Genomic DNA, 27480 nt, shown 5'->3' on the forward strand with positions numbered 1-27480 from the left:
ACACTCTCTGGATCAGGTAGAGACAAAGCTTTTAAGCTTTCACTTAAAAATTATACTTATTTCCTTCAAAACCAACACCAACAAATATAAGCAATACAAAGAATTATATAACCTTGGTGGATTCGTGCAGCCATCATTCAGTCCAATTTGTAACAGGAAGAACACAAATGATACCTTTTCAGACAGTCCAGTTCCTTAATTATAGATTATACATCCTCAATGAAGAAATTAAAAGAAAAAAAATTCTTGCCGAAAAAAGAGAGACTCTTACAATTTGTGAATAGCAGCAGATAAAAAGAAAAGCTCCATTAAAGTGTATATAAGCAGTAACTGGGCTGAACTCCTTCCCATGGGCTCACCACCTATGGGAGGGGCCAAGGAGGTCAGGTGCAGTGTGAGTTGGGTAGTGGCTGAAGGCGGGGACCTTGGCGGTCTGATCCTCGGCTACAGAAGCTGGCTCTTGGGACGTGGAATGTTACCTCTCTGAAGGGGAAGGAGCCTGAGCTAGTGCGTGAGGTCGAGAGGTTTCGGCTAGATATAGTCGGGCTCACCTCGACGCACAGCTTGGACTCTGGAACCAATCTCCTTGAGAGGGGCTGGACTCTCTACCACTCTGGAGTTGCCCCCGGTCAGAGGCGCCGAGCGGGTGTGGGCATACTTATTGCCCCCCGACTTGGAGCCTGTACATTGGGGTTTACCCCGGTGGACGAGAGGGTAGCCTCCCTCCGCCTTCGGGTGGGGGGATGGGTCCTAACTGTTGTTTGTGCGTATGCACCGAACAGCAGTTCGAAGTACCCACCCTTTTTGGAGTCCCTGGAGGGGGTGCTGGAGGGCACACCTTCTGGGGACTCCCTCGTACTGCTGGGAGACTTCAATGCTCACGTGGGCAATGACAGTGAGACCTGGAAGGGCGTGATTGGGAGGAATGGCCCCCCCGATCTGAACCCGAGTGGTGTTTTGTTATTGGACTTCTGTGCTCGTCACGGATTGTCCATAATGAACACCATGTTCAAGCATAGGGGTGTTCATATGTGCACTTGGCACCAGGACACCCTAGGCCTCAGTTCGATGATCGACTTTGTGGTCGTGTCGTCGGACTTGCGGCCACATGTCTTGGACACTCGGGTGAAAAGAGGGGCGGAGCTGTCAACTGATCACCACCTGGTGGTGAGTAGTTGACTCCGATGGTGGGGGAGGATGCCGGTCAGGCCTGATAGGCCCAAACGTGTTGTGAGGGTCTGCTGGGAACATCTGGCAGAGCCCCCTGTCAGAAGTAGCTTCAACTCCCACCTCCGGCAGAACTTCGACCATGTCCCGAGGGAGGTGGGGGACATTGAGTCCGAATGGGCCATGTTCCGTGCCTCTATTGTTGAGGCGGCTGACCGGAGCTGTGGCCGTAAGGTAGTCGGATCCTGTCGTGGCGGCAATCCCCGAACTCGTTGGTGGACACCAGTGGTGAAGGATGCCGTCAAGCTGAAGAAGGAGTCCTACTGGTCCCTTTTGTCTTGTGGGACTCTGGAGACAGCTGATAGGTACCGGCAGGCCAAGCGGAATGCGGCTTCGGTGGTTGCAGAGGCAAAAACTCGGGCGTGGGAGGAGTTTGGGGAGGCCATGGAGAACGACTTTCGGATGGCTTTGAGGAGATTCTGGTCCACTGTCCGGCGTCTCAGGAGGGGGAAGCAGTGCAGTGTCAACACTGTGTATGGTGGGGATGGTGCGCTGCTGACCTCGACTCGGGACGTTGTGGGTTTGTGGGGGGAGTACTTCGAAGACCTCCTCAATCCCACTAACATGCCGTGCCTTCAAATGAGGAAGCAGTGCCTGGGGACTCGGAGGTGGGCTCCCCCATCTCTGGGACTGAGGTCACCGAGGTGGTCAAAAAACTCCTTGGTGGCAGGGCCCCGGGGGTGGATGAGATACACCCGGAGTTCCTCAAGGCTCTGGATGTTGTAGGGCTGTCTTGGTTGACACGTCTCTGCAACATCGCATGGACATCAGGGACAGTGCCTCTGGACTGGCAGACTGGGGTGGTGGTCCCCCTCTTTAAGAAGGGGGACCGGAGGGTGTGTTCCTACTACAGAGGGATCACACTCCTCAGCCTCCCTGGAAAAGTCTATTCGGGGGTTCTGGAGAGCAGTGTGGTTTTCGTCCTGGTTGCGGAACAGTGGACCAGCTCTACACCCTTAGCAGGGTCCTGAAGGGTGCATGGGAGTTTGCCCAACCAGTCTACATGTGTTTTGTGGACTTGGAAAAGGCGTTCGACCGTGTCCCTCGGGGAATCCTGTGGGGGGGTGCTCCGGGAGTATGGGGTACCGGACCCCCTGATAAGAGCTGTTCGGTCCCTGTACGATCGGTGTCAGAGCTTGGTCCGCATTGCCGGCAGTAAATCGAACCCATTTCCAGTGTGAGTTGGACTCCGCCAGGGCTGCCCTTTGTCACCGATTCTGTTCATAACTTTTATGGACAGAATTTCTAGGTGCAGCCAGGGTGTTGAGGGGGTCTGGCTTGGTGGACTAAGGATTGGGTCACTGCTTTTTGCAGATGATGTTGTCCTGTTTGCTTCATCAGGCCGTGATCTTCAGCTCTCTCTGGATCGGTTCACAGCCGAGTGTGAAGCGGCTGGAATGGGAATCAGCACCTCCAAATCCGATACCATGGTCCTCATCCGGAAAAGGGTGGAGTCCCCTCTCAGGGTTGGGAGCGAGATCCTGCCCCAAGTGGAGGAGTTCAAGTATCTCGGGGTCTTGTTCACGAGTGAGGGAAGAATGGAGTGTGAGATCGACAGGCGGATCGGTGCAGCGTCTGCAGTGATGTGGGCTCTGCATCGGTCTGTCGTGGTGAAAAAGGAGCTGAGCCATAAGGCAAAGCTCTCAATTTACCAGTCGATCTATGCTCCTACCCTCACCTATGGTCATGAGCTATGGGTAGTGACCGAAAGAACGAGATCGCGAATACAAGCGGCTGAAATGAGTTTTCTCCACAGGGTGTTTGGGCTTTCCCTTAAAGATAGGGTGAGAAGCTCAGTCATCCGGGAGGGGCTCAGAGTAGAGCCGCTGCTCCTCCGCATCGAGAGGAGTCAGATGAGGTGGCTCGGGCATCTGATCAGGATGCCTCCTGGACGCCTCCCTGGTGAGGTGTTCCGGGCACGTCCAACCGGGAGGAGGCCCCGGGGAAGACCCAGGACACGCTGGAGGGACTATGTCTCCTGGCTGGCCTGGGAACGCCTTGGGATTCCCCTGGAAGAGCTAGAAGAAGTGGCCAGGGAGAGGGAAGTCTGGGCATCTCTGCTCAAGCTGCTGCCCCCGTGACCCGACCTCGGATAAGCTTAAGAGGATGGATGGATGGATGGGCTGAACTCTTTACAAAAAAGCAACAACTACTTGTGACAGGCGGTTGGACGCCCCTGCACAATATATTCAGGGGGAGCAGCCATGGACATTGCAATACCTCCCCCTGGACGCTAGATGGGTGCCTCCCTGGGGTGGAGCAGTGCCTCGGGTTCCCGCAGGGCATCCTGGGAATTGGAGTTGGGTGCAGCCCTGTTGGGTCCCGCAGGCACCGCCAGAGGGCACTGTGTTTGGGACTCCTGAGCACGTATGGGCCGGAAGTCAGGGATCAAGCACCTGGAGCACTTCCGGGTGAACCATAAAAGAAGCCAGCAACCACCACTCGGGGGCCTGAGTTGGGTGGGAGGAGGACAAAGCTTGGTGAGGAGTGGTGGAGGACGAAGAAGAGAGTGTGCTGTTTACATTAAGTACTTGCGGGACTGTGTTGTGCCAGGGGGGTTCACGGGGAAGACATGCCCTCCAGCTGAAGAAAAATAAAAGTTTGTTTAATTTTACACGTGCCTCTTGTGTTCAATCCGTGTTGGGTCGGGCGCTATATAGCGCTATTCTAACATACTAAAAGTGTTCACTTTCAAACATGGGCTAAGAAAGTAATATCTTTTTGAAAAATGTCTCCCTTCTTGCATGCACAAAACGCCTGGCTTTCTTGATTTCATCTCTATTAGGAAAGCTTGCCATGATGCTTTTCATTTTCTCAAAACACAGAAAATGTTACAGAATCCTTCCAACCAAGTCACCAAGTATTTTCCGATGGGAATCATAAGATGCACTTTCTAACTAAGCAAAATACAATGAATCCTGCTTTGCCTTTCAGCTATCCCAAAATACACTGCACTCCTGTTCAACTTGACAAGACCTTCATGTTTACAGTCTATCATCTGAATCTGTCAGCTAAAAAGGTAAATTATTGCCCAGGACTGGTGCGTGGGGTGAAACGATATGGCAACAAAGTGATCACCTCAGGGAGCGCTTTAGTCAGAGTGGCATTAATATAAAAGAATATTTAACATTATGAAATTATAATACAAAAAATTTAAGTCAAGTATTAACCGTAAGCATTACATACATATTGAGTGCTTCATTTAAATTCAATCTTTAAAAAGACTAAGATATATTAAAAATTTCTTATAACTGCAATTTGTACCACTTTACCACACTAGAAGGCCCTGAGTATCAAAACAGTACATGTGCATTTTGAAGCTTCATGTCTGGCCCTCATATTGGTATTTTTTTCCCTGATTTTTACATAATGTATTCTGTATACATGTGTCTATTGGTTGTCATTTTATACAATTTTGTTAATTTATGGAATGTTATTAAGGTGTAAGTCAGGTGCAAAATGTATGTCAAATATCTTTTAAGTTTGCACCTTGCGGGTTTAGTTTAAAATGGCAGACACCTTTTAGCTTGCAGGACAGAGTTTGGAAATTGCCAGATTTTTCAGAGAATCATTTAGGATGAGTGAAACAGATGAGTTTCATTTTTTATTAATTTTGCAACTGAAAAAACTCAATAAAAATGTGTATTTAAGTCAAACAGAAGAGGTGAAGAATCTGTAAACTGTTTTTGTTTTTTAATGCCTATGTTGTGAGCTTTATTGATATGACTTTTTTTCCACATTGTTTCCAAAACTGTTATTATTTATTATTTTGTCTGCTGTTCCAAGGAGCTGTATTGTGCAGATATTGTATTGTGAAACCTGTATCACAATACTTATTGTATTTGGATTAAGTGTATGCCTGGTAAGAATATTTGGTGTTTGCATGGTAAAAATGTTCCTTGCCTCAAATGTCATTATTTAATGCACCGGCCCGATATCCCGTATACATTTAGACTTGCTGAACATAGTTTCATTTTTGTTACTTTCATTATAGATTATTTATGTTGTAGTGCCATATTTTGTTATTTTCCATTGCTTCACTTTGTATTGCTTTTAGGTGCCACCATTTTGTTTCCCATTACCTAGACACTAGCCTCAATCGTCAACAACAAGCCCCCAACAGTTACATCATGTGACATCATTGGTGTGGTAATATTTAAGCCTGTGTCAAAGGTTAGACCAGCGCTTCCCGATTGAGGGTGCTCACACCCAAACTGTTGCTGTGGGTGCCAGAATCCATTGAGGAAGAAAAATGAAAAACATTATTTGTACAAAATCTTAATTTATTTATCCATTCCTAAATAATTAAATGGGCAGGCCATTTCGTATCAGTGCAATATGCTGCTTGCTAAAACGGATGATTTCCGCTCTTACACGCACTTAGTGCTGCGTGGGTATTATCGTATCTGTTCAAGTTCTATTTAAGTTTTAAATATAAATAGTTTTATTTAGTCGACAGAAATATCTTTGGTAGGAATGTAAGTTAAATTTAGTCATCATTGCATAAATTTTTCTTCACCATAGAAATTTAAAGACTAAATTCAACTTACATTCCTACCAAAGATATCTCTGTCGACTAAATAGAGCCAACTTATATCCAAATAGAACTTGAAAAGATATATTTTTTCAAATCTGACCGCGCATTTTAGATTGACTTGACACGCACTACATTGAGCCCGCGTGCCATTGTGCTCTCGCCTGCCTGCCTCAATAAGTCACCATCGCTTCCCTATTACTTTTTTACCGTTCATTTAATCATGGCTAGTCGCAAAACAATTAGAAAATGGAAGGAGGATTACACTGAGTATGGCTTTACCAAAACAATTATTGATGGAGTACTCAGTAGACAGACCGCAGTGTGTGCTTTGCAATGCAATATTTTCCAATTCCAACTTGAAGCCATCAAAGCTCGGTGAACATTTCCAAGTTAAACATGGTGGAAACACGTGAGAAGGGAATGATCTTAATTCCTTGAAGGCTAAAAGGGCACGCTACGACATTAAAGGAACGCTTCAGAAGTTAGGGTTCACTCCTGTGGATAAGCCCCGGCTTCTGGCATCATTCAAAGTTGCATACAAAGTGGCAAAAATGAAAAAGCCACACACTGTTGCAGAGACTCTTATCAAACCATGTGTTTTACATATAGTGAAGACTATCCTGGGTGCAGAGGCCGCACGGAAAGTTCAACAGATTCCTCTGTCAAACAATGTTATGTTAAACAATATTGTAACTAACAAGACTGTGTGCCACCTGAAACTACACATCACCATTTATCAGGTTGTATGATTGCTAATATTCACATGTACTTTGCCTATTGTTATTATTTTATGAATATTATCAATAATACATTATCTGAAGTAGTAACTTAACTCCTGCTTGTCTTTTACTCTGCCTGAGGTTATAGATGGAGAAGGGAAGGTGCGGAGAAGTTATAAAGTACAGTGGTAAATCTAATGGATTTGAGGCATTCCGATAAAGTCTAAACAATAACAAATATAAAAGGGGAAAGTAGAGTAATATAGAACTCCACCAAGACAAAACAACCAAGATGGCCTCTGACACCTGTATCCAATTGAAAAAAGAATACTCAGAAATACTGCAATGGATAGATAAACATTTTACAGTGATTTTTCAGCTGTTTTAAAGAAAACACTGCATGTTAACAATTCTTTACCTTGAAGATTTGAGTTGCATTGAAAGCTTTTATATGGCGAAAGGGGGTTCAGAATGTCACATTAAATAAGATTAACATGGAAATTGGCCCCGCTCAATCCTTTATGCTAGTGTGTGCAACACAGACACTTATTGCATTACATATTGTACTCTCTCTATTCTTTATCATTCTTGTGTATGAGAAAAGCTAATGTGTTTGGTATTTGGAGAGAAGGCTCATTAGGTTATGTTCTATTCTAAGATCATCCTACACGTTCTTGAGATTTCTTAGGATTTGCTTCCCAGACTACTTTTGTGTAGATGTGGCAGGAGACTATGTAACTCTATATATGACTTTCTGAAAGTTGAAACAATGCTGCGTCACGTAGCATTGCATCCTCACTGGGCTCTGGTTTCCAGCTGGAATATCATCTGTGTTTTCTTGCATGTTTTCTTGATGTTCATATGCACCTGCTTCAACAACCCAAAAACATACAGTACTGTTTGATTTACTGTCGACACTAGAATGGGCATTTCAGGATTAAGCGTGATAAGCAACAGCCTATGGTCCTATCTAGGTTGGGCTATTGAAATCCCCTGCTGCAGCTGCTGTATTGATAAACTTCCACACATGGAATCCTGGGCTGTCTGAGAAAAATGAATGGACAGATTTTATTCCAGTTTAAGTAAATATAGCTTAAGGGCAGCAAAATACTATGAAAAAGATAAAATGATAAATAAATAAAAGTTGCCTCTACAAGAAGAAGAAAGAAAAAAGTTGGCTCTACATGTTCATTTTTTATTACCTCTGTTACTGCAATGTCCTTACAGTGTGCAGCACTTGTCTTACTGAGAAAGCAAATTTCATTGGTTCTTCCCTTCACTTTCTTGTTTCAGGGTGAAAAAAAAAACTCATACCGAGTCAGTGATTATTATAGAGGGAAATCGATTACTGCCCATGAGAATGTGCCCAGCCTTCTGATGCCTTAATTCTAACTATACATCAATACCATAAAAGTATATGCGAGTTTAATGTTTAAGTTGCTGCAGACATGGCAGGATGATGGCTGATGTTGATTTATGAATTGCCTGGCTTTATTCTCAGAAGACTGGCTATCTTCAGGCTTGTCAGCCTTCTGCCCATCAGGGATTCTTCTTTTTGATTAGCTGTTTTCATGCTGAAGCAAACTGAACTTCACAAGCAATATGAATAAATACTTTCTATCACTGAAGAAACACCTTCTTGTTAAGTAATGTCATAATGTCACCTCACCTGCCATATTGGTCCAAATACCCAGTATAACAGCATATTTTCTTTTTGTTTTATTTTTGTAGTACCACACCCATTCACGCACTAGATGGGGGAATAAGGGACTGGCTCACAATTGAAAGATACAACAATGAGCACCTATAAAACTGTATCATAATATACATGTTTTATCTTGCTAATGTACAGCACATTAATGTTAATGGACACTGCCCGATGGGGCTGACCAACAATGTGCTATAAAGAAGTCTGTAAATGTGACCTGAAACTCACAGGCATTGACCCCATGAGCTGGGAACTTCTTGCAGATGACCAAGAAGGAGTCTATTTGAGAAGGAGTTAAGAGAGGTGAGGGAAAGCGCAATCAGCAGTGCTTAAAATCAACCAACATTATTCCACTGCCAAAAAGGGCAAAGCTAACTGTCTGAATGACTACTGGCCTATTGCATTTACTTTGAGTGAATCAGTAGGAGCCATATTCAAACATTCATACTCGACATAATGGACTCTCTACAGTTTGCACATATACCAAACAGGTCAACAGAGAGCGCAGTTAGCACAACATTATATACAGTTCTTACACCCCTGGAGAACAAGGACTACTATGCCCAATTGCTGGTTATTGATTATAGCTCGGTTTGTAATACTGTGGTACCAACAAGCTATCCACTCTAGGTGTGCCACCCACTCTGCTGCAAATAGGTACTGGACTTTTTAACAGGCAGACCCCATTCAGTTAGGCTGGGGAGCATCATTTCCAAAACAATAACCATAAATTGAGGAACCCCACAAGGATGTGTTTTGAGTCCCATGCTGTACATGCTCTTTACCCTTGACTGCGTCACTTCCCAGCATAACCCCTGCATTATTACATTTACAGATGATGAGTCAGCGTACAGGAGGGAGGTGGCTGGCCTTGTGAAGTGGTGTCAGGACAGTAATCTCTTTCTTAACAGTAGCAAAACGAAGGAGACAAATACTGATACATGGAGTGAAAGAGATCAGCACCCACCACTGTACATAGGAGAGACTGAGGTGAAGAGAGTGGCCACATTTACATTTCTTGACATTGGCATCTCTGAGGATCTCACTTGGACCTACCATGTCACAGAGCAGGTGAGAAAAGCCTGCTAGCGTTTGTATTTTCTGAGAAGGCTATGAAAGTTTGGCATGCCAAGTACCATCTTCAGCAACTTCTACAGATACACAATTGAGAGTATTCTCACCTACTCCATCACAGTCCCGTTTTGGAACAGTACAGCATGGGACTGCAAGGCTGTACAGCAGGTGTTAAAATCAGCACAAAATATCATTGGAACAGTGCACTAGAGGACATCCATAACACTAGAGTTCTCAAGAGGGCCCATAACATTATTAAGGACACAACCCACTCACTAAATGAACTGTTCGTACTGCTACCATCAGGGAGATGCTATAAGAGCATAGCAGTGAGAACAACAATGCTAATAGACAGTTTTATCCCTTATACTATCAGGTTTATAAATAAAACCCACCCACTGCCCCTCCTCTCAGCATTGCCCGCTAGTGCGTGTCTGGAGGCCATCTTGATCTGAAGGCCATCTTGAAAACATATTCCAGCAGAGCTTACATTGAATCATTTATTTATTTGTACATGCACTCTTACTTTTGTTAGTTTTTGCATTTCTTTTTCACCCGAGTGTTTGTTTATTGTTGTGTATTCTTGTTTATTGCTGAACGATACTGTACTGAGTACATATGACAATAATGTTGAAGTTTAAATACATGCAATACAAAGAAATTCACTAAACTGCTTTTTTTGGTTAAATTGTTCATGTCTCACTTGTACCCTTACTTCATAATCCAATTTAATAAAAAAAAGTGCATTGTCCACTTCTTAGATATACAGGTAAAATTCCGTTACAACAAATATCTTTACAATGAAATTTTCATTACAACGAAGTATTTTTATGGTCCCTACAGTTTCCCCATATGACACGAGTCTATACAAATATTGTTACTACGAAGTACATTCAGCAGATACTTTCATTACAATGAAGTGCTCAAAAGACCTTGAAATGCCTGAATGAATCATCCACAGAGCAGTTAGTTCTGTGGTTGCAGCTCAGTTGTGCACAACAATCCCCAAGCAGAAACATTATAAAAAAAATGTCTTTCTTCGAACTTTCCTTGTACTGTTTTTTTTGCTGTGTTTGTTTTCTGTGGTTTTCAGTGATACCTTTTGCTTATTGCTCGTCAACATTTGAAAAACATCCATTGGAATTTAAGTCATTGTCACCCACCTATAGAAACGGCAGACACAAAAAAACAATAACCGTTCATATTAGAAAAAAAAAGTTTACATTTTTGCAGCTCTCGATTGAGGCAAAAAGTAAAAAGGCGTTGCCAGTAAATTCGGAATTTCGCCATCGACACTGTCAACTTTCTTGAAAGACCAAGCAAAAAAAAGAAGAAAAATCTCAAGTTGCAAATGTATGCAAACTGCTGCATTTGAAGACGTTGAAAAAGACGTTTTTATGTGGTTCAGTGATGCTCGTTCAAGAAACATTCCTATTAATGCGGCACTCATTGAAGAAAATGTGAGGTTTCTAAACTCTCTTGGGACCTCCGCCAACGGGACGACAAGACAAAGAGTGCCCCGAAGTGCAATCACCACGTCTGTGGAAGACTGTTTATCGGCAAAAGCTGGCTCACAGCTCTGCTGCGGCTCTTCACCAAAGCAAACAGAAAAGATCTCTGATGCAAGGAACATTGTAAATGCAGGGAACAGTATTACTTGGCCACTAACCTGGCCACAACCCTGCCTGAGTGCTGTGTCTGTGTATAGGAGAATGGCAGATCCCGCTACAATGAATAACCATGCTGTTCCTGTTTCAAGCTGAATAAAGCTGGTTTTGCTAAAGTACTGAGACTCAGGCTTGTATTTTGGAGTGTAAGACAGAGACTTATAGCATGACCCTGATCTTTTATGATTCGCTTCTGTGGTGCCTCACTGCACCGCTGTGTAGTTATGTAGTTATGTAGTTCAGGTTGCCCTGCCCCGGCAATGGACAAACAATCTTCCACAGACACGGCAATCACAATTCGGAAAGCACTTCAGTGTGATGTTCCCATTGGGTGGGGTGGGGGATCCCAAAAGAGTTCAGAAACCTCACAATATGAAGAAGAAGAAAAGGATGATTCGGCTTCTGATTGATAACTGTGCTGCCCACAACATGCTTCCGCATTAAGATAATGTTCGTGTTGAATTCCCTCCCACCCAATTTCACAGCAGTACTTCAGCCATTGGATTTGGGTATCATTCGCACCCTGAAAGTGTATTATTGCAAGGAACTGCTTAGAAAAATTCTCGTCAGCATAACTTGTAGACAGGAGAAGATTAAAATTAATGTAAAAGAAGCTTTTGAAATGATTGCAGACGCCTGGACGCAAGTTAAAGAAAGCACTATAGTGACAAATACAGAATCTCATTACAACGAAATTTTCATTACAGCAACATATTTTTTAGGTCCCTGGAAGTTCGTTGTAACGGAATTTTACCTGTATATTGAAATAATCTTAGTTGTAACAGCTTCCTCCCGGGACAGTGAAAAGAATTCTAAACACTAGATACACACTACTAGCAGCTGCATCTATTCCCTGTTTCTCTAGAAGAAATAAAATTAAATCAAATCACTCCACCACCCCAACCAACTGTTTTCCCTCTGACGAAGAGTCTTCTCAAGCTGTGAAGTCATACTTTAAGTCCTGTTCTGCAGGTGTAAAACATTAGCCCCACTTGCAAACCTGTTATCTATTGTGCATTCAGGCAGTCAATGAAGAATTATTAAATCAAATGCAGAAACAAATGATATGGTTTTCTCAAGGATCTTCATCATTGCATATATTACTTAGCCTTATGACTAGGTATGTATTTTTAAAAAGCTTTTCAAGTAAGATCACAGCTTTTGCAGAAGCTATGTAATTTTAAAAGATACATCTTAATAATATCTTTACATAGCATCTTTTCCATGCTCAAAATGCTTCACAGAAATTCAAAAAGAACAGGGCATATGCAATATTGGATACAAATAACATTGCATAAAACACTAAATAAAGATAAATATAGGGTATGCAAAGCCCTGAAATAGAATAAGAGACAAAAAAAACAGAATAAAATACAAATACTACAAGAAAACCCTGAGCAAACAATTTAATTTATGGTATAAACACAAATATTCCTGGGCCTTTTCACAAAGAGGATAAGCAAAAAGAAGAATCCGAATGTCAGGGTCAGTTTAATGACATCCATAACACATAAGTTTTAAGCGTTTTTTTTTTTTTAATGAATTGATATTGTTGATCTTATGAATTTAGTGAAGTCTTTCCAAAGTCTGGGTGCTATTAAGATGAAGGCTCTTTCACTCATAGAGCACAGGTTAGTTTGGGACACAATGAGATTGCCAGAACCAGGGGACCTTAGTGGGCGGACAAGAGCATAGTTTACTGATGTAGTCCGGTGCAAAGCTATTTAAAGCTTTATACGTTAGAGGTATACTTTTATACTCAGTCCTGTAAGACCCAGGGAGCCATAAAGGCACAGTTGGATGGGTGCTATGTGCTCGCTGTTGCTGGCCTGTGTAAGGATTCTTGCAGCAGAGTTCGGAGCCAAATGGAGCTGTGATAACAACTCAGAGAGTCACCTTCCAGTGTGAAATTAAAATGTAATAAAAGCATGGACAAGTTTCTCAGCTTTTGAAACTGGGAGGAATGAGCAAACACAGGATGTGTCACAGAGAAATGAAGTGGAAAAAAGCTTCTTAATCTGATAAATGCAGGTAGAATAAAAACAGAAAAATCTAAAATGACAAGATTTATAGCAGAAGAAGATTTGATGACATTATCACCAAGGGAAGGGTGACTGAGAAGGAGCTCTTTTTCTTAAGCTGAGCTTTAGTGACAATTAGCATGACTTCAGTTTTGTTATAATTCAAGTTTAGTTATATTCCACCCAGGTTTTGATTTCACTGAGGCATGTTGTGAGCTGAAAAAAGCTCTTGGGAACTTTCACTTTTAACGCTGATATAGATTAGAGTATCATCTTCATAAAAATGATAACTCAGTCCAAAGTGATGAATAATATGGCCAAGGGGGAAGCATCCAGATACAGAACAGCAGAGGGCCAATGACAGAGCCTTGAGGGACTCCTTGTGTGACCGGCAAAGAGTTAGACCTGCTGTTGCCTAGACTAACAATCTCTTCCCTATCAGTTACATAGGACTTAAACCACTGGAGGGCAGTGCCAGAGATAACCAGAATTTTCTCCATTCCGGATGGCAGAATGTCATGCTTGACAGTATCAAATGCTGCACTAATGACTAACAGAATTAATATACTGGTTTGCCCAGAGTCTGTTGCCATAAGCAAATCATTAGTTACCTGAAGCAGAGCAGTTTCATAGCTCTACTGTGTTCTGAAAGCAGACCGAAATGGTTCCATCTTTTTATTACAAGTGAAGTAACTGGCGAGTTGGGAGACCACAACATTCTGAAGAATTTTAGACAAAAAATGGTAAATGAGAGAGAAAGAGCTCAAAAATCCTTCAATTTGTCAGCATTAAGATCAGATTGTTAATTTTTTTTTAATGTTGTGGTTACAGAGGCGATTTTCAAAGTAGCTGATAAAAAGCCAATGTCAAGGGTTGTAGCTATTATTGTCATAAAAGTTGGGATTATGGCATAAAAGTAGGATATAACAAGTGTGATGGGGTTAGGGTCCAGTACACAAGAAGTAGGTCTCATCTTACAGAGCATTTTGGAAAAGAAGCTGGGTGGATAGACAAGACTGGGAAAAATATAAAAGGAGGATGGATTTGTATTACTTTAATTTTTTGGGGTTTGTAATTTTATCACTTTAAGAGTAAAGGAATTTTTTTACATTCTTCTGTGGATGAGGTGATTCGGCCAGATATAGGTTGATGTAGTATTAATTACAGAGCATAAAACCCTTGGGGTATCATGGCCCCCTGTCTATTATTATGCCATGGTGTGCATCCTTGGCAGCAGATGGTGCATCTCTGTAAGCTCTTTGGTTAAAGAAAGCCAGATCATACACAGTAAGGCTAGTCTTACGTGACACTATCTCAAGGTGTCAGTCACCTGCATTCATAGACAATATAGTGAATTATGTCTTTAGTTAAAAGAATTATGAAAGATATCTTTTTGGAAACGTTTCAATAGTCATACTATTTATCTGCATACTGTTTGAGTGAAAACATACACACACATGACTTATAGTTATTTGATGTTCAGATTTATAAATTGAATTTTACTAGAATCTGTGTTTCTATGGTGGCTCTGAGACTAGGGATCTGCAGAGTGATTCCACTCTGTTGGGCCCTTGAGCAAGGCCCTTAACCTACAGTTGTTCTGTCCTGGGTATGACGTTAATCTAAATCTAGCCTTGCAAGCAGGTCCTCCAATTTACAGGGAAAACTTTGGGGTTGGTGAAAGTTTTGGCACTCCAGCCCCCATAAAAACCCTCATAATGTTCCATTGTGGTGCTGAGGTGTCACCCATTGCACTCCCAATCCAGATGGCTCGCCATGTGGTGGATGCGGCAACGTGCTATCAGCACATGCTCCCAACCTCTGTGATTCTACAGTATGTGGCCTTTGACACCTGTCCATAATCAGAAAATTGTATTCTTTCCAACTCAATATGTGCTGGAATGTATATGTTAAAGTGGGAGGTAGAAGGGTGGAAGTCTGAGGTAAAGAATGTAAAAAATTGAAGATGTGACAGTAAACCAATAAAACCACAAACATTGACTGAGGAGTTATACATTTGAGAAGGCAAAAGTTGGGTATTAGAGCTCATATGAATACACTGTGCATACGGAAAAAAAAAACCACACACACACACACACCACATTGTCAATTATCAGAATAGAAACAAAGTAGGTAATGCTCCCGAGTCCTGGGTTCAAATCACACATCAGTTTTTGTCTGAAAGTATTTTCTGTGGTCTCCCTGTGTCTTCTCGGAGTACTCAATAATGAAATCATCACTTTAATTTATACTTCATCACTGTAATTTATGCTTTAAATAATTAGGCAGACATATGCAGCTTTTCAGTATATTTTAACATGGATTTGCTTTCAATGATACATGTCTAGAGTGCCTATAAAAACACACAGACCCTTGGAGTTTTTAACATACAGCATTGAATCACAATGGTTTTAATTTGGCTTTTTTGATGCTTAACAGAAAAAGAATCTTTAATACAGTGATTCTCAAACTGTGGGGCGCGACCCCCTAGCTAACAAAAAAGGGGGCCATATGTTGCCATATGTGGCGTAATTTCGCTATTCGTAAGGGAAATTTTAAACTTGTAGTGGTGTTTGGCCACAAACAATATAGGAATAAATTTTATTAGGGTTTCAAAAAAAACGTTAGGGGGGCGCGATTAAAACTGTTATGAAAACTCGGGTCGCAAATACTTAAAGGTTGAGAAACGCTGCTTTAGTACCAAACTGGAAACAGATCTCTTCAAAGTCTAAATTAATTACAAATATAAAACAAAATAACTAGTTGCATAAGTACTCATCCCCTTCAAGTCAGTGTTTAGTAGATGCACGTTTGGTAGCCATGACAGAGCTGATTTTTGCCCATTCTTTGCAAAACTGCTCAACCTCTACCTTGTGGCATGGAGCTCATGGGCAAGCAGCCATTTTCAAGTCTAGCCACATTTCTCCCTTGGATTGACATCTGGACTCTGAGTCAGCCAATCCAGGACATTAACATTGTTTTTTAAGCCATTCCTGTGTAGCTTTTGCTTTATACTTGGGGTTGATGTCTTGCTGCAAGGACAATTTTCTCCCAAGGGGCAGGTTTTCCTCTAGGATTTCCCTGTATTTGCTGCATTCATTTTATACTCTGCCATCACAAGCATTCTAGGGCCTATTGCAGAGAAGCATCCCCACAGCATGATACCTCCACCAATTTGCTTCATGGTGGGGATGGTGTGATTTTGATAATCGGGATGCCCAGATTGCCTATAGCTGCCATAATATTCTCTAAAACCTGGGAATTGAAGAACCAAAATGGCCTAGGACAAATGAGAACTCACAGACAAGAATGGTGCAAAATTGATTACTGTAGTACCTTTTATTCCAGTAATTGGCGTGTCCAAAACAAAGTGCAGTGCAGTTTCTTCAATAAATAATCTACAGAAAAAGCAGTGCTCTGTGAGTAAATAAAATTCAAATAAACAAAAGTGAATAAACACTGTTTAAAATAGTATTTTAGCCTGAAGTTAGATGTTATGAGAGAGTAATTTTGGACTCAACAAAAAGGTCCTCTTGAGATGTAAACAACTTCAAAATACTGGTGAAGGTTAGGCATAATATTCTTCTATATAACCAACAATTGGATTTACAGAAAGAAGCAGGGAAAAGTAGAGGCATTGTTTATGCAACTGAATCATTCATTGGATTCATTTTTGTTTACACCATAAAAAAATGGTACTGACCCCAAACTCAGTATGTGAGTCCACATAATATCCCTTCAAATTAATTTCTGGAAACTGTGCAACTGTTTTGTTAACGGCATCAAATCGGTGGAATAACATAAATAGGTAATCAAGTTTTGTAAAATTAGAACACACTTTGCACAAAAATCATAACATGTTAGTATACCAACAAACTGCATAATTGTTCTATACAAAGGTTGGGTTGCCTTTAAAGTCTTTAAAACTCACACATAATTAACGTACATACGCATGTATAAGTCAGGTCATGAAACCCAAAAAATCGATCATAAAATCAGACCCCGACTTATATTCCCGTTCAAAAATGCGACACTTGATTTTTTTTTTTTACATCTTCTTGCCTCCTCCAATCTCGCACCAGTTTCTCAGACACAAAAAATTTTGTTGCAGCAGCGAAGTTACCAATTTCTTTCTCTACTTTAACGACGTTTAATTTAAAACCAGCTTCATATTTTCTTCTGATCGAATGCTCCATCGTAGATAAGGGATGCTCTTATGATAAAGGTGTATGAGGGTGTAAGATACAAAAAACACAAATCAGTGCAAACATTGGTTCGGAATAGTTCGGGTATTACCGTGTGGTCAAGTAGGCACAATAGAGAGAGAGAGAAGTTAGGAGCACCCGCTGATACAGCGCATTGCTGCACCCACATAGAAAAAAAAGGCAGTGTGCTCCATGGTTACTCTCTCAGGTGGGTGTTAGCATATCATAATCTTTTGGACCAATAGCGTGAGTTTTCCATATTTGACTTATACAACCAACATTATAAAATACCAGAAATTATACTTTAAAATCAAGTCCCGACTTATCTGCGGGAGAACTTATCTGCAAGTACAGTGCATCCGGAAAGTATTCACAGCGCATCACTTTTTCCACATATTGTTATGTTACAGCCTTATTCCAAAATGGATAGATAGATAGATAGATAGATAGATAGATAGATAGATAGATAGATAGATAGATAGATAGATAGATAGATAGATAGATAGATAGATAGATAGATAGATAGATAGATAGATAGATAGATAGATAGATAGATAGATACTTTATTAATTAAATTCATTTTTTTTCCCCCAGAATTCTACACACAACACCCCATAATGATAACGTGAAAAAAGTTTACTTAAGGTTTTTGCAAATTTATTAAAAATAACAAAATTGAGTAATCACATGTACATAAGTATTCACAGCCTTTGCTATGAAGCTCAAAATTGAGCTCAGGTGCATCCTGTTTCCCCTGATCATCCTTGAGATGTTTCTGCAGCTTAATTGGAGTCCACCTGTGGTAAATTCAGTTGATTGGACTTGATTTGAAAAGGCACACACCTGTCTATATAAGGTCCCACAGTTGACAGTTCATGTCAGAGCACAAACCAAACATGAAGTCAAAGGAATGGTCTGTAGACCTCAGAGACAGGATTGTCTCGAGGCACAAATCTGGGGAAGGTTACAGAAACATTTCTGCTGCTTTGAAGGTCCCAATGAGCACAGTGGCCTCCATCATCCGTAAGTGGAAGAAGTGTGAAACCACCAGGACTCTTCCTAGAGCTGGCCGGCCATCTAAACTGAGCGATCGGGGGAGAAGGGCCTTAGTCAGGGAGGTGACCAAGAACCCGATGGTCACTCTGTCAGAGCTCCAGAGGTCCTCTGTGGAGAGAGGAGAACCTTCCAGAAGGACAACCATCTCTGCAGCAATCCACCAATCAGGCCTGTATGGTAGAGTGGCCAGACGGAAGCCACTCCTTAGTAAAAGGCACATGGCAGCCTGCCTGGAGTTTTCCAAAAGGCACCTGAAGGACTCTCAGACCATGAGAAACAAAACTCTCTGGTCTGATGAGACAAAGATTGAACTCTTTGGTGTGAATGCTAGGCGTCACGTTTGGAGGAAACCAGGCACCGCTCATCACCAGGCCAATACCATCCCTACAGTGAAGCATGGTGGTGGCAGCATCATGCTGTGGGGATGTTTTTCAGCGGCAGGAACTGGGAGACTAGTCAGGATACAAGGAAAGATGACTGCAGCAATGTACAGAGACATCCTGGATGAAAACCTGCTCCAGAGCGCTCTTGACCTCAGACTGGGGCGACGGTTCATCTTTCAGCAGGACAACAACCCTAAGCACACAGCCAAGATATCAAAGGAGTGGCTTCAGGACAACTCTGTGAATGTCCTTGAGTGGCCCAGCCAGAGCCCAGACTTGAATCCGATTGAACATCTCTGGAGAGATCTTAAAATGGCTGTGCACTGACACTTCCCATCCAACCTGATGGAGCTTGAGAGGTGCTGCAAAGAGGAATGGGCGAAACTGGCCAAGGATAGGTGTGCCAAGCTTGTGGCATCATATTCAACAAGACTTGAGGCTGTAATTGCTGCCAAAGGTGCATCGACAAAGTATTGAGCAAAGGCTGTGAATACTTATGTACATGTGATTTCTCAGTTTTTTTTATTTTAAATAAATTTGCAAAAACCTCAAGTAAACTTTTTTTCACGTTGTCATTATGGGGTGTTGTGTGTAGAATTCTGAGGAAAAAAAAATGAATTTAATCCATTTTGGAATAAGGCTGTAACATAACATGTGGAAAAAGAGATGCGTTGTGAATACTTTCCGGATGCACTGTATATACAGTAAGTGAAGACTCAAAGTTTAAATTCGCACTTTTACTATTTGTTAAATGAACAAAGAGATATTTAAAAATTCTAACATACTTCAGACTTTCATTACATTGCATTGAAGTTTTTCATCTTTTTGTAAACATTTTGCTTCACCAATAAAAAAAAAAAAACACTCCAAGAAAAAAATAGGACCTGACAGAATACCCAATTATGTAGCCAGTCTGAAAGGGTTGCATGATTGTATCAAAAATAGCATTCAAACTGAAGATACAAATGCTACACAAAATTAACACTTTCAGGTTCTATTCTTTAAACAATGCTAAAAGCTAATGATAAAAGCTAAAAATGAAATAATTTGAAGTGAGTCTGAATAACTTAGCCTAAGAGGCTGCGAGTAAGAATATTATATTAGGCAATTCATTTAAGATAAGACAAGATGAATTATATACAAGCCACATTACAAGATGGACCTTTAATTAGAGGGAGTTCACACTTAAGAACATTTTACCTTACAATACCAATATGTAGTCTGGCAGCTTAAGAGTTTAACTGTGGTTTAACTGTGGTTGTATGGCTACAACTGGAATGAGTTTAACAAATATTCCTTTATTGGTTTCTGTGTCTTATAAGATTATCTGGAATATTTGCCAGATATTTATGACCTAATTACAAGTTGGGAAAATGCTCTCAAGTTCAAGTTTACCATTTTACAACTGTTTATCATATTTGAGTGGTTGTGAAAGGCATAATCCTCTATTGTTCTCATCTTCATCAAATAATACATAAGACATACAGTCAAAATATCCTCAAAATATGAAATTGTTAAATTAATTAAAAATGCCTTTAGCAAAGTCAAATTATAGGGATGACTCTGTACTATACTGAAAATATAAAATTACAAAACTGAATTTATTATGTGGGTGGCACGGTGGTGCAGTGGTAGTGCTGCTGCCTCGCAGTATGGAGACACCCCGTGTCTGCGTGGGTTGATGGTTAGGTGCATTGGCGATCCTAAATTGTCCCTAGTGTGTGCTTGGTGTGTGGGTGTATGTGTGCCCTGCAGTGGGCTGGTGCCCTGCCCGGGATTTGTTCCTGCCATGCGCCCTGTGTTGGCTGGGATTGGCTCCAGAAGACCTCCGTGACCCTGTGTTAGGATGTAGCGGGTTGGACAATGACTGACTGACTTAATTTACTACGTAAGTGAACCAGAATGCAACAGCCTGAGTTCAATGTGGGATTGAGAGAAGTGGCCAGCTGAGGTCACCAAATCTCCAAAATATTAAGTCTGTAGTACTGTAAGACTAGCGTAAACACCTAGCACACCCTGCTCTCTTAAGGGGTCAACAATTGTAACTTCCGGGTTACTCTGCAACTGTCTGTTAAGTTGTGGATTTTTTCAGGACATTACTCTCTGGAGATTATCTCCACTTCTCTGTTTGACTCCTGTGAAAAACATGCACAACAATAATGAAGTTCAATTGCATTTGTGCTTAGTCTGGTTTGCAAAGGTTTCTTGCCCAAATGTTGTTGAAATAATTTGCATGAACATCAAGGGAGTTTCCGTCAATTTAAATAAATCTGATTAGCCAGCTAAAATGGAAGCCGCATAAAAATATAACTATAATTTTTTTTTCCTTTTAATATCTGACCTACATTTTCCTGGAAAGTTAATAAGTTTTAACTTAAGAACTGTATCTTGGGCCAAAACATGCAATTACTCATGACACAAATGAGAACCACAGCTGTTATTGTGTTGTGATGGCCATTATTTTCTTTTGTTAATAAAATTCTGCAGATTAACAAGCAATGATTTAACTAAATCATTACAGAAGACACCAATATGCCAAAAATGTAAAAAATTTTACTCTATAACAGCATTGAAAATTAAGTTTCTGAAGCTGAACTTGGAAAAAAAAACATTTCCTCTGATATTCAAAGCTTTGTTTTCTGCTAATAAGGACTGCTGTTCAATTTCATTTTTAAAAAGTTATATGTTTGTATTATAAGCATTGTCATGTATACAGAGTACAGTGAAATTCTTACTTGCGTGTTCTGACTCTAAAGAGACAGATGAACATTTTCACAGGCAAACCGTGCTAACCAGGAGATAAGCATAAAATGAAAATAGCAACCGAAACCAGACGAAAGGCAGGAATTGAAGACACAAAACAGGCAAGAGTCAAAACCAAGAAAAACGTGAAGAAAGGAGTAGCAATTAGAGCACTCAAGTGCCTAACTGACCTTTCATTCCGACACACCAGTGAACGGGAGGTCACCACTTCGTAGGTCATGTCCCTAGAAACGTGGGACACGGCCCTAACAACCGAGGACCCAAATTGCTGGCAATAGGAAAACCTCATAGTGGTGTCAAAGACGGTATTACATATTTCAAAAGTTAAACTTGATCATGACGCATGTCTAATCATATACCATAAAAAGCATATCCTGGAGAATGGAAGTGAGAAAATTTGCTTTAAAATCAAAAATCATCTTTAAGTAGTATGACTGCTGAGCAGTTTAAGTTTAATATCATTATATATTGAATCAATGAATGCATAAATTAATTCTAAATGTTATACTGTATGTATTTATTTATATGCCACTCGTTATCAAATAAATCATTTTAAAGTACTTCACATAAAATAAAAAAAGAAAGAAACACAAATATAAAATCAACAGTAAATAATAACATCAAATAAATAAACAAGCAAATAAAAACAATAAAATAGGGGCAGCACGGTGGCGCAGTGGTAGCGCTGCTGCCTCGCAGTAAGGAGACCCAGGTTTGCTTCCCGGGTCCTCCCTGCGTGGAGTTTGCATGTTCTCCCCGTGTCTGCGTGGGTTTCCTCCGGGCACTCTGGTTTCCTCCCACAGTCCAAAGACATGCAGGTTAGGTGGATTGGCGATTCTAAATTGTCCCTAGTGTGTGCTTGGTGTGTGGGTGTGTTTGTGTGTGTCCTGTGGTGGGTTGGCACCCTGCCTGGGATTGGTTCCTGCCCTGTGTTGGCTGGGATTGGCTCCAGCAGACCCCCGTGACCCTGTGTTCGGATTCAGCGGGTTGGAAAATGGATGGATGGATGGAAACAATAAAATAATGAATACAGTATACTAACCAAAGTAAATGTATGTTTTAAGATTCCAATTAATAATATCTACAGATTGTATTTCTTGTAATTTCTTGTGTTAGTAATTTGTTAGTTTTGCATACCACTTGGGTTCAGAGTGCAGGGTTAGCTATTTTACAGCACCCCTGGAGCAATTGAAGGTTAAGGGCCTTGCTCCAGGGCTCAGCAGAGTAGGATCCCTTCTAGCAGATTTGAACCAGCTACCTTCCAGAACTACCACGCTACCTTTTTTTTTTTTCTTTTATTATTTTATTCTTTACTTTGTTCTTTTTGCTATTGTTCTTTATTTCACCTTATACAATTTCTTGTATTAGGAATTTGTTAGTGCCTGGACAAACGGTTTCGAAAGTGAAAGCTACAAACTCTAAAAGCAGCCCCGCCTGCCCTACCCTAATAAGTCTTTGTTTTTAACCTCAGAATGGATAAAGGGCACAAGCCAAATGGTCAAATAGATCTATTAGGACTCAAATCCGTTATGTGAAAGTTTACCTGTGAAAATAAGTACAGTGTGCCTGCAACCTATCACTCAGATCCTACATATATCAGTTGTGGTCTCTACAGGATGTTATTCAGCAAAACTCAAATGTTGCCTGTGAGGCCAAAATAAGTAAAACTAAAAATATTTTCTTTTATGGGCCAGTTTCGCTGGGTCAGTATACACGTACAGGTATGTTTGGTACCTCTATATCAGTCAATGTATGTGCTAGCTTAATATAGCTTGCTATGCATTATTCACGTTGTACCTTGTATCATACCTCAAATTATGTATTTAAATAGACCAAGCTGTGGACAAGCAAATGTGTTATATATGTGTGTGCACTGACATGAACATCATGCAGAAAAATTCATATGCATTAAATAAGCATGGCTTCTACCAGCAATGGGTGCAGCTCACAACAGTCACTCAGTAGGCAGTAGTAAAAACATCACAACAATAAATTCTGAGAGAAACAATTTTATATATATATATATATAGTACTAGGGTGTTGTACCGTGTTAGCCATTATGAATGTAGAGAAAAGCCAAGCAAAATGACACCTTTTATTGGCTAACTAGAAAGATTACAATATGCAAGCTTTCGAGGCAACTCAGGCCCCTTCTTCATCTTTACATCTTGCCTGAAGAAGGGGCCTGAGTTGCCTCGAAAGCTTGCATATTGTAATCTTTCTAGTTAGCCAATAAAAGGTGTCATTTTGCTTGGCTTTTCTCTACATATATATATATATATATATATATATATATATATATATATATATATATATATATATATATATATATATATTTTTTTTTTTTTTTTTTTTTTTTTTTTTCTTTTCATAAGAATACCTCCAATACTTGGGGTCTATGTCCTATGCCCTGGGTAATTTTTTGGGTTGACCATCTCTGCAATACATGACTCTAGAATCAGCATGCTTTATTTATGCTAGGGGCTTGATTAATATATATCACAAGCAATTTGGTGATAGGCCATTAACAGATTTAAAGTAAATTAAAAGGATTTTGAGATCCAGGTTAAACATAATTAATAGCCTTAGTAAAGACCTTAAAACAGGAGTAATTTAATCTCTTTTTTAATCCTTAAAAAGATAATCTGCTGCTGCATTCTGGACTAGTAGAAATTTGCCCAGGGTTTTCTTAAGGAGACATGACAAAAGAAAGCAAGCAGTAACAGTCAAGTCTACTGAAAATAAAATCACACACCAAAGGTTCCGTGCCCGCAAAATGAAGAAAATGTTGCACATTGTCACTGTTTCTTAAAAACAAAATGTCAGACATAGTGAGTGAGTAGTGTGTTTCTTAATGTGTAAGGCAGGATCAAGCCTGAATTTTATTATTAAATGTATGCGTTTTTAAAAGGGCACTGAGAAATCCACTCTGTGGTTCAGTCCCAATAATCAATAACTCAGTTTTCTCTTCTTTTTATTGATTTTATTAAAAGCATATAACATTTCATACAATCAAGTCAAACTTAACAAAACTAAAATCAAATCAACCCACACCCATGAGAAAGAGAGGAAGGAGTAAAGCTGTTAAGAGTAGTAAAAAGAGAAAGGAATCTTTTCCCTCAATATAAGTGCTTATTCTAAAATGTAATTGATTAGGTCCTGCCAGGTTTTAAAAAAGTTTTGAACAGATCCTCTAAGATGTTCTAAGTGAGAATTTGATTTTTTCCAATTTCAAATAATATATAATATCATTTACCTACTAATGAGTTTTCTCTTCTTTAATTATAAAAATTTTTGATTTGTCCAACAGTTAATGTCATCAACACAGGGAATTAGTTTATTAAGACAGGAGAAACTGTGGTATACAACTGAGTATCATCCGCAAAGATATAAAAGTCAATGCCATTCTGCCTGGTGATATCACCAAATGGAAGCATATACAGAACAAGCAGAGTTGGACCCAAGATAGACTGCTGAGGAAGACCACAAGAGCTAGGGATTTTTGTAGAGGAAAAATCTCCAATGAAGGAGAGATAATATCTGCCAGTAAGGAAGCTACTGAACCAAGATGAAATATGACCTGATAGACTACCTCAAGTATATAGCCTGTCTGAAATTGCTGCATGATTGATTGTATTAAATGCTGCACTTAAAATTCAGTAGCAGTAAAATGGAAGGCATCTTTAAGTCTAAACTCAAGGGAAGATCATTGGTAACTTTATGAAGAACAACTTGACAAGCACAAAATCTGAAATAACATTTTTCCAGAATATTGATTCTGGCAAGATGATTACTCAACTGTTTGAGATTTAATTTTTCAAGCACTTGACTGAGGAACTTATGATATTGGTCTGAAGTTACTTAAAATAAAGAACTCAAGGTTGTTTTTTTCCAGAGTAGGCTTACCAATAGCTGACTAAATATAGCAAGGCCCAACAAAAATAATGCAACTAAAAATAGCTTTAAAAATTTTGTTGGGACAGAATCCAGAAAATATGTGCAAGGCTTAAGAAACATAAACACAACATGAAGGAGCTTAGGGTCAATCATTTCAAATACAATCGTACAGACTCCACTTTCTAGCACAGGGTGGGTGGATGAATTAAAATGAGTACCGGGTACTGACAACTAAATATAAAATGTTCAAAAGTTGAAAAATTACCCAGTATGCATTCCTTAAATTAAAAAAAAAAATAGTTGTAGCATCATTCCCACTTTCCCTATCTCATGTACAATGCAGAACCTGCAAAACCTAAAAGTAACACTTACTTCACCTAACCATTTTGTTTGAAAATAAAACAATTAAGGATAAAATTCTTAGAGGATAGAAAACATCCATTAAATAAAGGAAGGATTCATACTCTGCCAGGAGGTCATAGTGGAAGGATCAGGTGAACAGAATCACCAGGAGCAGTTCATTCCCCTGTACAGTAGATGGTAGTATTCCTCAGAGCTAAACCTTATCAGGAAGTGTGGCATTGGAGTCTGGAGATGCAGCCCTGTCAGGGTCTTTGGGGACTGCCAGAGGACACTGCCAAGGGAGGACTGCAATGGTTTTCATACAACTGGAAGTTCTTCAGATGACTTTTAGCTTAAAAGGAAGCCCAATGCCTCACTTAAATTGAGTCAGAGTCAGAAGGCAGTGGGCAACATTCTTTTGGAGGAGGAAGGAGGATTTATGAATGGTTTATTTAGCTGGTAATTGTATGTTAAATTGAATGTCAAACCTCTAAATCCAAGGCCATGGTTCTGTGCCGGAAAAGGGTGGAATGCTCTCTCCAGGTTGGGAACACATTACTGCCTTAAGTGGAGGAGTTCAAGTATCTCGAGGTCTTGTTCACGAGTGAGGGAAGAATGAAGCGGGAGGTTGACAGACGGATCGGTGAGGCATCCACAGTAATGCGGGCTCTGCAACGGTCTGTCGTGGTGAAGAGAGAGCTGAGCCAAAAGGCGAGACTGTCGATTTACCAGTCGATCTACGTTCCTACGCTCACCTATGTCCACAAGCTTTGGGTAGTGACCGAAAGAGCAAGATCGCAGATACAAGCGCAGGGTGGCTGGACTTTCCCTTAGAGATAGGGTGAGGAGTTCAGTTATCCGGGAGAGACTCGGAGTAGAGTCACTACTCCTCCGCATTGAGAGGAGTCAGTTGAGGTGGTTCGGGCATCTGGTCAGGATGCCCCCTGGACGCCTCTCTAGGGGGGTGTTCCAGGCATGTCCCACTGGGAGAAGGCCACGGGGCAGACCCAGGACACGCTGGAGAGATTATATCTCCCGGCTGGCCTGGGAATGCCTCAGGGTCCCCCCAGAGGGGCTGGAGGAGGTGGCCAGGGAGAGGGAGGTCAGGGCTTCCCTGCTTAGGCTACTGCCCCCGCGACGCAACTTTGGATAAACGGTGTACAATGGATTGATGGATGGATTGTATATCAAAGGCTTTTTGTCAAATAAAAATTATTTATTTGAACCTGGGATTGTGTTGGGTATTAATGTGTCTATGGTTTGGGACTCAGTGGTGCTCCCTAGTGTTTACAGGCTATTATCATATATCAAGTACTAAAGTACTTGAGTAACACTAACATGTTTTCACCGTATTTGTGAGAATTATTTAAAATACACTTCTAAGTTTCTTAAAATATAAATAGAGTAGGTATAGGTTAAGTTAGGTTAGGTTAGGTAGACTTTATTATCTCAGAAGGAAACTTGTTTGCAGTTGGAAAGTACAAAAACAGAAGACATTGTTAACAAAGATCCAATAGATAAACCGAGACACAACATTTTGACAACCAATGCTATTGCATAAACACACACTCAAGATCAATAAAAGAAGAAGAATTACTTTCAACAGTGCACAAAATAATAATGCAGAATTTAACATTTAGCAGCATCACCACAAGTAACTGAATTTAAAATGCTTATAGCTCTGGGAATAGAAGAATTCTTAAATCTTTTGCTTTTTATCTTTGGTAACCTAAATCTGTACCCTGATGGCAACAGCTGGAATTTCGAACAAAAAGAATGGCTACTGTCTGTCAGAATTAAGTTAGCTTTCTTTCTAACCTTTCTGCAATGCATTTCAGTGATACAGGTCTACTGTGAACCAATAATTTTACTACAATTTTT

This window comes from Erpetoichthys calabaricus, chromosome 1, assembly GCF_900747795.2.
Source record: "Erpetoichthys calabaricus chromosome 1, fErpCal1.3, whole genome shotgun sequence".
Classification (NCBI taxonomy): Eukaryota; Metazoa; Chordata; class Cladistia; order Polypteriformes; family Polypteridae; genus Erpetoichthys; species Erpetoichthys calabaricus.